Genomic DNA, 17,537 nt, shown 5'->3' on the forward strand with positions numbered 1-17,537 from the left:
ATTAAACTGCGAACCAGCTTAATGCGGGTATTGGTCTCCCGCTTTATGTTTTTTTTTTAAATCAGAGAATTGCTTCTCCTAGAAAATTTTGGGTCTAAACACTTGAAATTTTCTATATAGGTCCCTTGGACATGAATCTAACTTAATACCTCAGTTTGAGCCCAAAACAATAAATGTTAATGGGTCATAATAGGGGTCAAAAAAGAAAAAAATTGACCATTTTTTTCTTTTTTTTTTGTTTTTAGCTCAGCATACACCTCCCAACACCCGGGCACCCATACTAACATATATAGATATGTTAGTATGTCTATGTGTCTGTGTACATTTCCCTACGCAATAATTCTGTCAATTTTAAGTCTACAGACTCAAAATTTGATATATTTGATTTGTGATCGGTTTTCGGCCAGGGGTCAAATTTAACGATTTGACCTTTGAGAACTCTACCAAACTCCTCTGAAAATTTTTGGTCTAAACACTTGAAATTTTAGATATAGGTTCGTTGGACATAAATCTTACTTATTAACTTGATTTGAGCCCAAAACGATAAATGTTAAGGGGTCATAGTAGAGGTCAAATTTATAAAAAAATTGACCGCTTTTCTTTTTTTTTTTGCTTAACATACATCTCCAAACACGCGAGCAACGCCGGGCTGAAACGCTAGTAATTATATATTGGATACAATGTAATAATTACTAAACAATTGGTTCTATAATAATAAGTATAATCTTTGCATGAATTGAAATGTCATATTTAAACGCATTTTACGACCGGGCAACGCTAGACGCCCTGGTAACGGTTAACAGTAGCCGAATGGATAAGGGACTTGCTAATGAAGCCAGGGATGGCTTCTGTTGCCTGGTGTTAATCGTGACATCCTGCACTGATGATTCTCGAAAAGATGATACTAATGTTTTTAGGTATTTTATAGTAAATAATTATGTCAGTCCCTTTAAACAAATTAAATTCAATAATATTTCTCGCGGTTAACAGGTATTTAATTATTATAGTAATATATATATATATATATAGCTCATGAGTCCGCCATCGGTAATCACCTGATTAGTATAAATAGGTGTTCTGACCAATATTCCGATGGTTGGTTTTCTCTTTTATACAGTGCTAGGTCGAACTATCATCTCAATATCATTGAGGCGTTAGTCATTAATAACTCTCGACCTAGCCTGTGTAGACAAAAGATTTTGAAACATCAGTTGGAAATATTTACTGATTTAAAACCACCTGAACAGTGAGAATTATATATATATATATATATATATATATATATATATTTTTTTTTTCTCTCACTGATTTTCCAACTGAAACCAATTTCCCTCTTTCCTCATTCGATTCTTAGTTTTTAATTTATCATTCTGACGTTTCCTCTTAGAGGGTCAGACGATAAGTCCTTAAGGAAATTTTAACAATTCCACCTGCCCGTTTTTTTTGTTTCTTTGATCTTTTTGATTTAAATTAAATTATGTTTCCTCTGAAATTTCTCCTTCCATTTTGCTGTACCAAGAATTTACTTATATATATATATATATATATATATATATATATATATATATATATATATATATTAATGTGATTTATAATTTAAAATTTAAAAATCAAATTATAATTAAATTAAAAATCCGTTTCATAAGAAGGAACAATAACAAAATCAATTATCTGTACGATCGTTTCGGAAAACAATGCTTTTTATTGTGGTATATGTAATTATTGTACATGACTTGATGTCTACCACAATAAAAAGCATTGTTTTCCGAAACGATCGTACAGTTAATTGATTTTGTTATTGTTCCTTCTTATGAAACGGATTTTTAATTTAATTATAATTTAATTTTTAAATTTTAAATTATCAATCACATTACTTAATATATATATATATATATATATATATATATATATATATATATATATATATATATAGATAGATAGATAGATAGAGAGAGAGAGAGATAGATAGATATAGATACATAGATTTATTCATTTACTTTATAAGAGTATACATCAATTAGAATTACTGAGTCACCATGGTAATTCGAAACCTAATGTTTCTCATCAGAACATCAGAGACCTTGCTTATCAAAAATCTATATATAATTATTGTACATAACTTGATGTATACCACAATAAAAAAAGCATTGTTTTCCGAAACGATCGTACAGATAATTGATTTTGTTATTGTTCCTTCTTATGAAACGGATTTTTAATTTAATTATAATTTGATTTTTAAATTTTAAATTATCAATCACATTACTTAATATTGAATTAGCTCTAGGATATTTACCTATCGAGCTTATTATATATCTAAATTACAACGAGCACTTTCTATTTCCTGTATTTTAATTAAACTAGTAATTTCACTGTTACATTAAAATACACTCAGCTCTTTAGACTATTGTTCTAATCTCCTTTAAATTATATATATATATATATATATATATATATATATATATATATATATATATAGAGAGAGAGAGAGAGAGAGAGAGAGATCCTGCACTGATGATTCCCGAAAAGATGAAACACTCGTGTCTGTAGGTATTTTATAGTAAATTATTATGTCAGCCCCTTTAAACAACACGTTTCTTATCTTATACATAGATCATCATACAATGATTAGATCACTCTGACTGACGTAAAAACCATTTAAAACTAAAATGTTTAATTTCAACGTTATTTCACGCGGTTAACGGTAGCCGATGCGGGCTTTGCTAATGAATTAGATGGCTTTTGTCGCCGGGTTCGAATCTATCGACTGGCGTTAATCGTTACATCCTGCACTGATGATTCCCGAAAGGATGAAACACCAGTGTCTGTAAGTATTTTATAATTATTATAGTAAATAATTATGTCAGCCGCTTTAAGAAACTCGTTTCTTATCGTTGTGCACTTTCAGTTGTAATAAAGTTGGTCAATTTAGCTAATACACGTAGATCGTCATATAATGATTAAATCACTCTGGCTGACGTTAAAAGCATTTAATAAGAATAAATATATAATTTCAACTGTATCTCTCGCGGTTGACGGTAGCCGAATGGTTCGGGTCCTTGCTAATAGAGCCAGACATGACTTATGTTGCCAGTGTTCGAATCTCTCAACTGGCGTTTATCGTGACACCCTGCACTGATGATTCCCGAAAGGATGAAACACCAGTGTCTGTAGGTATTTGATAATTATTATAGTAAATAATTATGTCAGCCGCTTTAAGAAACTCGTTTCTTATCGTTGTGCACTTTCAGTTGTAATAAAGTTGGTCAATTTAGCTAATACACGTAGATCGTCATATAATGATTAAATCACTCTGGCTGACGTTAAAAGCATTTAATAAGAATAAATATATAATTTCAACTGTATCTCTCGCGGTTGACGGTAGCCGAATGGTTCGGGCCTTCGCTAATAGAGCCAGACATGACTTCTATTGCCGGGTTTCGAATCTCTCAACTGGCGTCAATCGTTACACCCTGCACTGATGATTCCCGAAAGGATGAAACACTAGTGTTTGTAGGTATTTAATAATTATTATAGTAAATAATTATGCCAGCCCCTTTAAGACACTCGTTTTTTTTATCATTGAGCACTTTCAGTTGAATTAAAGACTGCCTATTTAGCTTTTATGCATATATCATCATGTAATGGTTAGATCACTCTGACTGACGTAAAAAAAGTTTTTTTTTTTTTTAAATAAATGTTTAAATTCAATAATATTTCTAGCGGTTAACGGTAGCCGAATAAATAAGGGTCTTGCTAATGAAGACAGGGATTGGTTCTGTCGCCAGGTTCGAATCTATCGACTGGTGTTAATCGTGACACCTGGCACTGATGATTCTCGAAAAGATGACACACTAGTGTCTGTAGGTATTTAATTATTATTATAGTAAATAACAATGCCAACCCCTTAAAGAACATCGGTTGTTGTCATTAAGCACTTTATAGTTGACATGAAGCGGTCAGTTAAGCTTCCATGTACTAATCCTGATATTATAATCATTAGATCACTCTGACAGACGTTAAGCCATTTAAAAATAAATGTTTAAATTTCAACAATATTTCTCGGGGGTAAGGTTTGCCGAGACGGTTTGTTGGAAAAGGAAATGGCTTCATCTCTGGGTTCGAGTCTTCCAACCGGCAGTAATCGTGTCACCTTACACTGATGATTCCCGAAAGGATGAAAAACTAGTGTCTGTAGGTATTTAATAATTATTATTGTGTGTATATATATATATATATATATATATATATATATATATATATATATATATATATATATATATATATAGTATATACAGTATATATATATATATATATATATATATATATATATATATATATATATATATATACACTGTATGCTGTGAGTCGTGCGGCTTGGTTTGAAGGCAGAGTGAAACAGAGCGAATTTTTGGCCCTCATGCGTCGAACACGACGGGAGAGTCCATTATACACTAGCATGGGAGCCCGGCGTTGCCTGGGTGTTTGAAGGGGGGGGGGCAAAAATGTGTTAGTAGGAAGGCAGGCTCGAATCCGTACCGCGAATGGAGGAAAAGAACGTGAAAAAAACGTGACGTCTTTGCTGTTACGACCACCGCCAAACCGGAAATAACGTAGGTTTAAATTAAGGCTAGACTTTCGAAAATATCGGTGAAAAAAGTAACCCCTCCCTGTAGAAAAGTGCCCAGTTGACGGCGAAGAAATTAATGGTTTTAGCCAATTTTTCGGTATTTGTCGTCTGAAAGGTCGAGCTTCAAAACGATATTGATCTTGTGAAAATCCGTCGCCTTTGTCGAAAGTTTTAGGCAGACATGCTAACATGCCTACATAGATTTATATATTTGTAGCTCAAATTTTCGACCCAAACCGATTAAAAAGCTTGCCCTATCTCTGAATACCCTTTATGTAAAATTTCAAATGTTTAGACCAGAAATTGTCTTTAGTAATTTGGTAGAGACCACAGAGGTACAAATTTTTAAAAACTTTGACCCCTATTATGACCCCTTAACACTTATCATTTTGGGCTCAAATCAAGTTATTAAGTTAGATCCATGTCCAAGGAATCTATATCTAAAGTTTCAAGTGTTTATGCACAAAATTGGCCGAGGAGTTTATTAGTGTTCTCAAACGGCAAATCGTTGAACCTTGACCTCTTAACAGCCAAATTTCTGGCCGATAACGGATAAAAAATATTTTCCCAAATCTCAATACCCTGTATATCAAATTTTGAGTCTGTAGACTGAAAATTGACAGAGTTATTTGGTAGGGAATTGTACACAGACAGACCAAACACTTTCACTTATATATATATATATATATATATATATATATATATATATATATATATATATATATATATATATATATAGTATGTCAGGAGGTGATGATAAAAATCCAATAAAGTGCCCGATCGTGGGTGTGAGAGTTTAAGATACAGTATTTATTACTATATAAATACATATTTTAAAGGCGTACCAGTGGTTTCAATGCGTTGAATCAACCACAAGAGGTTGGAAAGAGTCAGTTTTTCAAAGTCGCTAATGAATTTGCACTGACTTTTTCCAACCAATTATGGTTGATTCAACGCATTGAAACCTCTGGTAGGCCTTTGAAATATGTATGTATAGTGTTGAAATAAATATCATATATATATATATATATATATATATATATATATATATATATATATATATAATCAGAGGTTAATATTTTCCTGAAGTAACCAATAAAGTTTAACGAGATTAATACAAAAGTGCTCAATACCGATGTAGGGCAAGGTATACTTTTTATTTGTTTTTACATAAACAGTAATATGCCGCTACACATTCATAAGCATGTTTCGGTCAGCTGGTTACTAGTAACTATAGACCCATTCAGGCGGTACAGCTTATACGACGCCATATGGAATTATTATCAGGAGGTTCCGTCACGTGTTGTATAAATAAGAATAAGAAATAAAATTTAGTTGTATGCGAAGAAGACCAAATAGGAGTGTCGGTTATGGTCGGTGTTGAAATATAGGAATAAAGAGGAAAGGATGGGGGGGAGGTAATAAAATAGAGATTGAAATAATAAAAGACTAGAAAGAAAGGCATATGTATGCGTGTGTGATAGCCGCCCTTAACAATATCGGCTGAAGTGGTCTCTAGTTACTGGTAACTAGCTGACTGAAACATGCTCATGATTTTGTAGCAACATATTACTGCTTATGTAAAAACAAATAGAAAGTATAAGTATATATATATATATATATATATATATATATATATTATTGCTCTTTTATTGGGCTTGTCCAGGGAGACGTTGACCTGGCTGTAGTCGCTATCTCTTTCTGCTAATGTTTTTTTCTTTTCCTTTAGGGTGGGGTAGGGTGTGTGTGTGTGTGTGTGTGTGTGTGTGTGTGTGTTTATGTGCAATAATAATTCAGCATACCAATGAATGCCAACTCATGTTTCCTGTGAACGTTAGGCCGAGGAGTTTAAAAAAAGTACTTTCGGATAATGAATCTTTGGTCATTGCTATTGGTGGTAGAGAAGGTTTCTTATAATTATTGAAGGAAACAAGTTTAGTCTTGGCAGCATTGAATGTGCTCATCTATTTTTGTGCCCATTCCACTACAGATTGGAGGTCATCCTCTAGTGGTTCTGCCATTTCTTTAGATATGTGTTCATTTGTTTTTCTGTCGTGTCTGTTATAGAGCGTGATATCATCAGCATATATACCCACCTCAGAGGCAATTTTGTTTGGGGAGATCGTTTATGAATATTAGGAATAATAAAGGTCCAAGGATACGTTACAATTCGGTATATCAGTACAGTCAAGGAAGCAGGTAGCAGGAAGGGAATTCCAAAGTCTCGCTCTTCGAAGTAAGAAATTATTAAAGTCAAAACTTTCTGGTATTTAGGAACCTGAACAGTGAAGGGGTAAAATTTTCTTGCTAAGCAGGTTTGTCGGGGATATGCACGCCGAGGGGGCACAAATGCAACGACTTCATCAGAGCATATTCCATTAAGATATTTGTAAAACAGGCCGAAAGATACAACATTGCGGCGATGGGACAGGGTTTTGAGCTTAGCAAACAAAGTGGGACCTATTAGATTGAAAACTCGTTTTGGGGGGCCTTATTCAAAAGGGAGAGGTTAGTGGTAGATGCAGCAGCCCAGATGTGGCAACAATACTCCATGCATGGATGTATAGTAGCCATTGTAGAGATACAGGATACTCTCACGTGTGAGTAGTCTTCTAGCTCGATAGAGGGAGCCCACCTTCCTTGGGCAGCGTTCATTCAATCCCGAGCAATGTCTAGCCTCCTTGCTAGTATAGAGATAGATAGACGAGGAGGTGCAAGACAGTTAGATAGATAGATAGATAGATAGAAAGAAAGACAGGATAGAGAGATAGATAGATAGATAGATAGATAGATAGATGGATACGTAGATAGATAGATAGATAGATAGATAGATGAATAGATAGATAGATATATGAATAGATAGATAGATGGATAGATAGATAGATAGATAGATAGATTAAAAGATAGATAGGTAGTTTAAAACGCTCCGCTATCGCAATAAATACACACATCAAACAAAATATAATGACATGCATTACAAATCGATGAATTCCTTCCATTTCCTATAGCAAGGTTTAGCTTCGAAGTTGATCGTTTAACAACAAGGCTTTTACATCTAGCCTCTGGGTTTCCAGTGAACTGGTTGCGCTGATAGCTAGTCGGAAGACGAGACACGTATTCAGGACAATCATATTAAACAAAAATTAACGGGACCTGTGGGAATTCCACAAGGGACTAATTCATCTGTAATATATTGCTGGAGACGCTCCGATATTATTGTAGCTCTTTTGTTAAAACTGCAAAAGTATTTATCTAAGCTAGCAGGGACACCCGGCGTAACAAGGTCATAAAGTACGCTTAAATATGACATTTTAATCCTTGCAGATTTCATATATATTATTATAGAGTTAATGTTCTATCGATTTTTATATATATTATAAAGTTGTAATTTTAAAAGTAAAAAAGAAATATCCATATAACTTGGGTGCTAAAATCAGCTTGAATCGAAATCGAAACCAAAACTTATGAAGAAAAATTGTGTATGGATATATGGCTTGAGTACTATCAGCTATAATCAAAACCGAAACCAAAACTCATGAAGGAAAAATTGTATATGAATACATGACTTGAGAGCTATCAGCTATAATCGAAACTGAAACCAAAACTTATGAAGAAAAATGTATATGTATATATGACTTGAATGCTATCAGCTATAATCGAAACTGAAACCAAAACTTATGAAGAAAAATGTATATGTATATATGACTTGAATGCTATCAGCTATAATCGAAACTGAAACCAAAACTTATGAAGAAAAAATGTATATGTATATATGACTTGAATGCTATCAGCTATAATCGAAACTGAAACCAAAACTTATGAAGAAAAATGTGTATGCATATATGGCTTGAATGCTATCAGCTATAATCAAAACTGAAACCAAAACTTATGAAGAAAAATGTGTATGTATATATGACTTGAATGCTATCAGCTATAATCGAAACTGAAACCAAAACTTATGAAGAAAAAATGTATATGTATATATGACTTGAATGCTATCAGCTATAATCGAAACTGAAACCAAAACTTATGAAGAAAAATGTATATGTATATATGACTTGAATGCTATCAGCTATAATCGAAACTGAAACCAAAACTTATGAAGAAAAAATGTATATGTATATATGACTTGAATGCTATCAGCTATAATCGAAACTGAAACCAAAACTTATGAAGAAAAAATGTATATGTATATATGACTTGAATGCTATCAGCTATAATCGAAACTGAAACCAAAACTTATGAAGAAAAAATGTATCTGTATATATGACTTGAATGCTATCAGCTATAATCGAAACTGAAACCAAAACTTATGAAGAAAAATGTGTATGCATATATGACTTGAATGCAATCAGCTATAATCAAAACTGAAACCAAAACTTATGAAGAAAAAATGTGTATATATATATGGCTTGAATGCTATCAGCTATAATCGAAACTGAAACCAAAACTTATGAAGAAAAATGTGTATGTATATATGACTTGAATGCTATCAGCTATAATCGAAACTGAAACCAAAACTTATGAAAAAAAATGTGTATATATATATGACGAATGCTATCAGCTATAATCGAAACTGAAACCAAAACTTATGAAGAAAAATGTGTATGTATATATGACGAATGCTATCAGCTATAATCGAAACTGAAACCAAAACTTATGAAGAAAAATGTGTATGTATATATGACTTGAATGCTATCAGCTATAATCGAAACTGAAACCAAAACTTATGAAGAAAAATGTGTATGTATATATGACTTGAATGCTATCAGCTATAATCGAAACTGAAACCAAAACTTATGAAGAAAAAATGTATATGTATATATGACTTGAATGCTATCAGCTATAATCGAAACTGAAACCAAAACTTATGAAGAAAAATGTGTATGCATATATGACTTGAATGCTATCAGCTATAATCGAAACTGAAACCAAAACGTATGAAGAAGAAAATGTATATGCATATATGACTTGAATGCTATCAGCTATAATCGAAACTGAAACCAAAACTTATGAAGAAAAATGTGTATGTATATATGACGAATGCTATCAGCTATAATCGAAACTGAAACTAAAACTTATGAAGAAAAATATGTATGTATATATGACGAATGCTATCAGCTATAATCGAAACTGAAACCAAAACTTATGAAGAAAAATGTGTATGTATATATGACTTGAATGCTATCAGCTATAATCGAAACTGAAACCAAAACTTATGAAGAAAAAATGTATATGTATATATGACTTGAATGCTATCAGCTATAATCGAAACTGAAACCAAAACTTATGAAGAAAAATGTGTATGTATATATGACTTGAATGCTATCAGCTATAATCGAAACTGAAACCAAAACTTATGAAGAAAAAATGTATATGTATATATGACTTGAATGCTATCAGCTATAATCGAAACTGAAACCAAAACTTATGAAGAAAAAATGTATATGTATATATGACTTGAATGCTATCAGCTATAATCGAAACTGAAACCAAAACTTATGAAGAAAAATGTGTATGTATATATGACTTGAATGCTATCAGCTATAATCGAAACTGAAACCAAAACTTATGAAGAAAAAATGTATATGTATATATGACTTGAATGCTATCAGCTATAATCGAAACTGAAACCAAAACTTATGAAGAAAAATGTGTATGTATATATGACTTGAATGCTATCAGCTATAATCGAAACTGAAACCAAAACTTATGAAGAAAAAATGTATATGTATATATGACTTGAATGCTATCAGCTATAATCGAAACTGAAACCAAAACTTATGAAGAAAAAATGTATATGTATATATGGCTTGAATGCTATCAACTATAATCGAAACTGAAACCAAAATTTATGAAGAATTCTTAGTACAATTATTTATTACAAGAAATGGAAGGTCATAACAATTAAACGACAGTCACTCGGAAGAAAAAAGATGCAAGCGTGACGCACAAAATAACATTAATATATGAAAGCCTCACATTGATGAAGGGGAAAATTATTCACAAGTGGCATTTAGATCATACATTTGGAAGCAGATTTTCAGTTAAATACTATTTGTTCACATTACATTTGAATTTCTGCATGTCGATACAGCCAGGATGCAGGTGCCTGGGAGGAAATTCCAAAGTGCAGCAATCCGAGAGAAACAGCTATTGGAGTAGAAGGCTTATCAACATCTAGGGATCTCTACAGTGTAGTGGTGGGATTTTGCTGCTTGTCGGGTTTGTTGTCGAGGGGGTACTAATGCTCAGAGTTCATCAGACCTCTTGCTATTAAAATACTTGCAAAACAAGCACAAGATGGGACAGTGGTTAGCGTTTAGTTGATAGTTCAGGCACAAGTACTTATACGCTTATATATGTACTAGCATTTCAGCCCGGCGTTGCCCGGGTGTTTGGAGGTGTATGCTGAGCAAAAAAAAAAAAAGAGCAAATTTTTTTTTTAATTTGACCCCTATTATGACCCCTTAAAATTTATAGTTTCGGGCTCAAATCACTTTATTAAGTTAGATCCAGGTTCAAGGAACCTATATCTAAAATTTCAAGTGTCTAGACCCAAAATTGTCGGAGGAGTTTGGTAGAGTTCTTAAAGGTCAAATCGTTGAAATTTGACCCCTTAACAGCCAAATTTCTGGCTGCCACCCGTCACATCGATTTTCCCAAATCTCAGTACCCGGTATTTCAAATTTCGAGTCTATAGACTAAAAATTGACAGAGTTATTGCGTAGGGAAATGTACACAGACAGACAGACACACAGACACACAGACAGACAGACAGACAGACACGTTCACTTTTATAGATATATAGATAATAATAATATATATACTAGCAAGTCGCCCGGCATTGCCTGGTCGTAAAATACGTTTTAATATAATATTTTGATTAATGCAGATTTCATATTGATTATCATATTATATTGGACTCAATATATAGTAATGATTTTAAAAGTAAAAAAAAAAAAAAAATGACTCGCGTGCCACCAGCTAGAACCGAAACCAACACGTTTAGCTTACGATTTAAGTTTTTATTTTGACGTTATTGCCTGAACTAAGAAGACATGTTTATCAGAAGGCTAAAAATTAACATCTTAAACAAATAGCTATTACGTTATGCATGCATATTCGTAATGCCGTCGTTCGATCTTCACCTGGCAAATTCAATTTAAAAATAAAATTTTTCACACTTTTGCACCGGTTTTCTCCGGCTAAAACACAAATATAAAGTTTCGCATGCGTCCGAATACCCTATATATTAAGTTTCATGTCTTGGGACCAAAAACTGACAAAGGAGTTTGGTAGGCAAATCGTTTTAAAAAAATATATATATAGAAAGAGGTTTGTGTTTTCTATAAAGTTTTTACGCAAATATTATGCAAGTATAAATCATGTAGAATATCTGCATGAATATAATTACACGTAATAGTTAACTAAAGATGATCATCCCATAGGAAAACCTAAGAAAAAAAAAAAAAACTAATAGGGAATTAATTAAAAATGAATGTTTAAAAGAATATGCAAATTAGCTAGATCTTTTGCTAGTGAATGCAATTCCACGAACCATATATAACAGAGTTGTATTTTCTTTTTTAAAAAAATAAAAAATGGTTTTTAATATGAATATCAATACATAAAAAAAAACAAATTTATACATATATATATATATATATATAAGAAAACTGAATATATATATATATATTCAGTTTTCTTATATATATATATATATATATATATATATATATATAAGAAAACTGAATATATATATATATATATATTCAGTTTTCTTATATATATATAGATATACAGAGGAAGTCTCGAAATAAAGACGAAACGTTGATGAACACAATACGGTTTGTTCCTTTTTATTTTCTATATATATATATATATATATATATATATATATATATATATATATATATATATATATATATATATATATAAGAAAACTGAATAGTAATTTAATTATGTAAATGCATATTTATTTGTCTGATCGTCCATCTATACCTTCGGTCTCACGAAACGACTAGAATACCGCATAATCACGCTGATAACGTTGTTCGTTAGATCCCCAGCCCACGGGGTTAAAGATATTAAGTGTACCCCTTCCTCAGTCGACGTCGTGGTGATGGGTGATCAAACTAATGTGTGGTGATTTTGGAAATAATAAAAAAAAATGTATGTATATACGTGCGAGTGTATGCGAAAACGTGTATATGTGTGTATGTGGTTGCGACGGTGTGTATACGTGTACGTGTGTTCGCCTATAAAGTAGATGCTTTAATACATCAATCCTTGAAAAGTTATGACGCAACAGGTTTAAGAAGAAACGGATAGGCTTACCCTTGCGTTGGTGATCCTTGGCGACGTCAGCTGCACGGACACAAAGGTTTCGGTTCACTCAAAACCCACTGTTGAGACGTTCGTCTTTTTCTTTTCTTCGTTATTTTTTTTTTTTTTTTTGTTTGTTCCTGTTTTGTTTTTCTGGGGATCTAGATCTGAAATGTGAGCGTTTTTGTAGTCTCTCTCTCTCTCTCTCTCTCTCTCTCTCTCTCTCTCTCTCTCTCTCTCTCTCTCTCTCCTGGCTTATTTACTTTCGGATTTTGTTTTTTCAAGATGTAGACAGCAAAGTCAAGTCTTTTTTTTTTTTCGTTCTTTTCTTTAGTTTTCTGTTCGTTGGATCTGGATATGAAAGTTATTTTTCTTCTCTCTTTTTAAAAAAGTGTGTGTGTGTGTGTGTGTCTCCCTCTATCCCTTTCCCTCTCTCTCTCTCTCTCTCTCTTTCTCTCTCTCTCTCTCTTTTTCTGATTTATCTAGTTTCGGATTTTTTTTTTCTAAAATGTGGTTTTCTTTTTCTGTGATTTGAATTCCAAAGTTATTTTCCTTTCCTCTTTTAAAAAGTGTATCCCTTTCTTTCTCTCTCTCTCTCTCTCTCTCTCTTTATCTCTCTCTTTATCTCTCTCTCTTTATCTATCTATCTATCTATCTATCTATCTATCTATCGGTCTTAATCTTTCTCCGTTTTCTGTCTTATCTACTTTTTAATTTGTTCTTCTTATTTCTAAAATGTAAATATCAACGAGTTTCCACCTCCGCTTTCTTTGTTTTCTTTCCTTTTTTTCTTTCTTTCGTTTTTTTTTTTCTCTCTCTTTCTCGTATCTGGATATCAAAGTTTTTTTCTTGCCCCCTTTTTTTTAGGCCCTTCTTTCTCTTTACTTTTCTTCCCTTTTTCTTCCTTAGATATCAGGTTTTTCTTTCTATTTTCTTCAGTTGTTTCTTTTCTCTTTTTCCTCTTTTCCTTTCTTTTATCCCTCTTCTTTTTCTTTTCCTTTTTATGTCCCTTTCTTTCTTATTTTCTTGTTCTAGTCTTTATTCATCTCTACTTCTTTTTTTCCTTCTTTTCTTCTTTCCTTTCGTTTTTTTCTCTCTTCTCTTCCGGAAAGTTTTGTCTGCGTCCCTCTCTTTTTCCCCTTTCCTTTCTTTTCGCCTTCCTTATCCTCTTTTTCTTTTCCTCAAAGCTTTCTTCCGTTCTTTCTTCCTTTTTTTTTCTTTCCTTCCTTCTTTCTTCTATTTTTTTCTTTCTTTTTTCTTTTTATAGTGGCAGTCCAACGCGGACTTCGTCTTAGTCTCAGGCCTCGTTTCTAGCAGACGTAAAACTGCAATCTCTCGCACAATTTTATCCGTCCGTGATACATCTAACTAAAGCAAGTGCTCGGCGTACACACCTACACAAGCGTATACATACACATACATACATATATATACATACATATATATATATATATATATATATATATATATGTATATATATATATATTTACACGCGCACTCAAACCAATGTTTGCGTCTGTATATTTAAGTAAACGTGAGCGCGTATCAAACAATGCATGTGTGTGCGCATTTATCTCTTTGCATGAATTTGAAACGATCTCAAATTTTTCTGTTGGTTCTTACGTTTACTTTGTTTTGTTTTTGTTGTTTTAATGGCTGTTTTAAAATATGGTGTCTTGTTGGTAAGTGTATGCGACTCGACTCGCTTGTCGCGTGCGTGCGGGGGGGTGCGCATGAGAAGGAACTGCTACCTGCTTATTGGCACCGAAGCGGGAACGGAAAATATCAAGGAAAGTGTGTGTGTGTTTGTGTGTGTGTGCGTGTGTGTGTGTGTGTGTGTGTGTGTGTGTGTGTGTGTGTGTGTGTGTGTGTGTGTGTGTGTGTGTGTGTTGAGGGTTAGCAAGGGAAAACGCGCAAAGTCCGGGTAAAAGCACCGGAAATACGGAAAGAACGCTGGAACAAATAATAATAATAATAATAATAATGATAATAATAATAATAATAATAATAATGATAATTAATAATAATAAACATGAACGGATTTCAGGTTAAACGTTGGGCAGGTGTTGCATGGCGTATGCATATTAGATAGATAGATAGATAGATAGATAGATAGATAGATAGATGGATAGGAAGAATGAATAGGTAGGTAGGTAGGTAGGAAGGTAGGTAGATAGATAGATGGGTAGGCAGGTAGGAAGATAAATAGATATATAGATAGATAGATTAATAGGTAGGTAGGTAGGTAGGTAGGTAGGTAGGTAGATATATAGATAGGTAGAGAGGGAGTTAGGTAGGTAGATATATAGAAAGATAGGTAGGTAGGTAGGTAGGTAGGTAGATAGATATATAGATATATAGGTAGGTAGATAGATATATAGATAGATAGGTACGTACGTAGGTAGATAGATAGATTAATAGGTAGGTATGTAGGTAGGGAGGTAGGTAGATAGATAGATAGATTGATAGATAGATAGATAGATGGATCGATAGGTAGGTAGGTAGGTAGGTAGGTAGATAGATAGATAGATAGATAGATAGATAGATGGATCGATAGATAGGTAGGTAGATAGGTAGGTAGATAGATAGATTAATAGATAGATAGATAGATAGATAGATAGATAGGTAGGTAGGTAGGTAGGTATATAGATGGATAGATAGAGAGAAAGACACAAAAGAAGTAGTAGCGTAGAAAGGGAGGGGGAAGAGTTGTTTTCAGTTATCGCTTCTTCGCCGTTCGATTTTCACGTTTTTTTTTTTTTTCAATATATTAATATCACGGATTTCCACCAAAAATCCACACAAACCGTGATAATCGAATATTTATTTACGCACAATACTGTAATATTGTACTATAAAACCCAACAAGTGTTACAATATTTCTATTATTATGAATATAATAAAGGGTGGCCTATAAACATTACAGGGATGGTTTAAAACAACTTCTAAACAATTAAATAAGGTAAAAATAATGGTTTTGCCCTACGTCGCAGATTTTCGAATATCACGGGCGGTCTCGGTCCCTATCTACAATTAAATTCGAGGCAGCACTGCAGACCAAAAACATATAACCTAGCTTAAAATTGTCATTTAATCTATTCCCCACAAATTTATATATATATATATATATATATATATATATATATATATATATATATATATATATATATATATATATATGGTTAGAGCACTGTAAAAGTGGTGGGCAAATGTTTGTTTAAATAGACATTTGGCGAGATTATTTACGGGCGCCGCTCCCGTGGGTCGATCGGTAGAACTGCTGACTGTCAACGCGAAAGTTCTAGGTTCAATACTCGGCTTGAGAGAGGTGCTAGTCTAGCGGCACTGATGAGTTGTGATACAACGCAACAGGACTGTATGTCGATGACTTTTTTCCAATCCTAATAACCATTTCTGCTAAAGTCTGGCGAAGTTACTGGGTCGTTGATACGATTCGGTAACCGAAACATATGTTACTAAGCAGATAAAACGGTACCAAAAAATATATATTTGAGCACTTTTTCAGGTTTTTACTAAATACCTTTTTTACTATATATATATATATATATATATATATATATATATATATATATATATATATATATATACTGTATTAACAAAACCAAAACTTCAAAAAAGGATTTGGTAACAACAAAAAGTGTATTTCATTGTAAGTTACAATTATTTCAAGACCGGTTGGACAATTTCAAGCATTATGGCGTTTGAAAATTTTCACATAACCAGCCTTTCTTAAGACTTATTGAATAAAAAACAATTAACAACACAACAATATTTAAAGAAATTTTCCTTAAAGGAAATGAAGCATGCGAAAACCTTTATCCTGGACGAATCCTTTAGTCAAGAGCTTATTTAAATATTAATATATCACCTAATTTTCGTATCATTATTTAAAAACAGTCATAAGAACTTTCCACAAAAACCCGTAGCCATTTAATATCTTTTAATAATATTCTTCGTTGAATTTTTAAATTAGATTTCTATATTTCTTTATTTCACATAATTAATTAAAAAAACAAAAACTTTTTAATGAAAATTATGATGATGAAAAGTTTTTTAAACAATAAATATTATGATGATGAAAAGTATGAAAATTTACTGAATTATACGAACCCAGTAAAACTCAGTATATTACAAACAAGTATATATATATATATATATATATATATATATATAAGAGAAAGAAAATTAAAACTCTAAGTTCAACTTTACAATCAAAATTTATTGTTCGACTGAATACTCCAAAAAACAATTTACAAAGTCCTTATTCCGCGGAGTTTCAAAGAATGCTATTTTTATAATTCTTCTCACCAGAGGACATAAAGAAATCCGCAAATTATATTTGCAGCAATTCTAGAATTTGCTAGTTAAGGCATTAAGTGAAACCGCAATTTATTGTAGCTATAAATTGCCAAATAAAAAACAGAAGAAATGAAAAAAATGAAAAGAAATATTGGATATGTAAAAAACTAATATAAAAACTAACCGCGCATAATATTTCAACTTGAATGAAACTCCTCTAGAGTTGATCCAAAATGCAAAAACAGCTGAAATAATGCAAATT

General features: G+C 32.3%; 1 protein-coding gene across 1 annotated transcript in view; it reads right to left on the reverse strand.

The window, feature by feature from the left end:
• The window catches only part of LOC145269132 (neuropeptide prohormone-4-like), a 422,569-nt gene extending 407,915 nt beyond the window's left edge, over positions 1-14,654 (reverse strand). Inside the window, exon 1 of the mRNA XM_080124736.1 lies at positions 12,968-14,654. The gene's annotated coding sequence lies outside the window, so the exon portion shown is untranslated. The remainder of the gene's footprint in view (positions 1-12,967) is intronic.
• Positions 14,655-17,537: the final 2,883 nt, after the last annotated feature.

Source organism: Euprymna scolopes, chromosome 45, assembly GCF_053919585.1.
Source record: "Euprymna scolopes isolate OS-2025 chromosome 45, ASM5391958v1, whole genome shotgun sequence".
In the NCBI taxonomy this organism is placed as follows: domain Eukaryota; kingdom Metazoa; phylum Mollusca; class Cephalopoda; order Sepiida; family Sepiolidae; genus Euprymna; species Euprymna scolopes.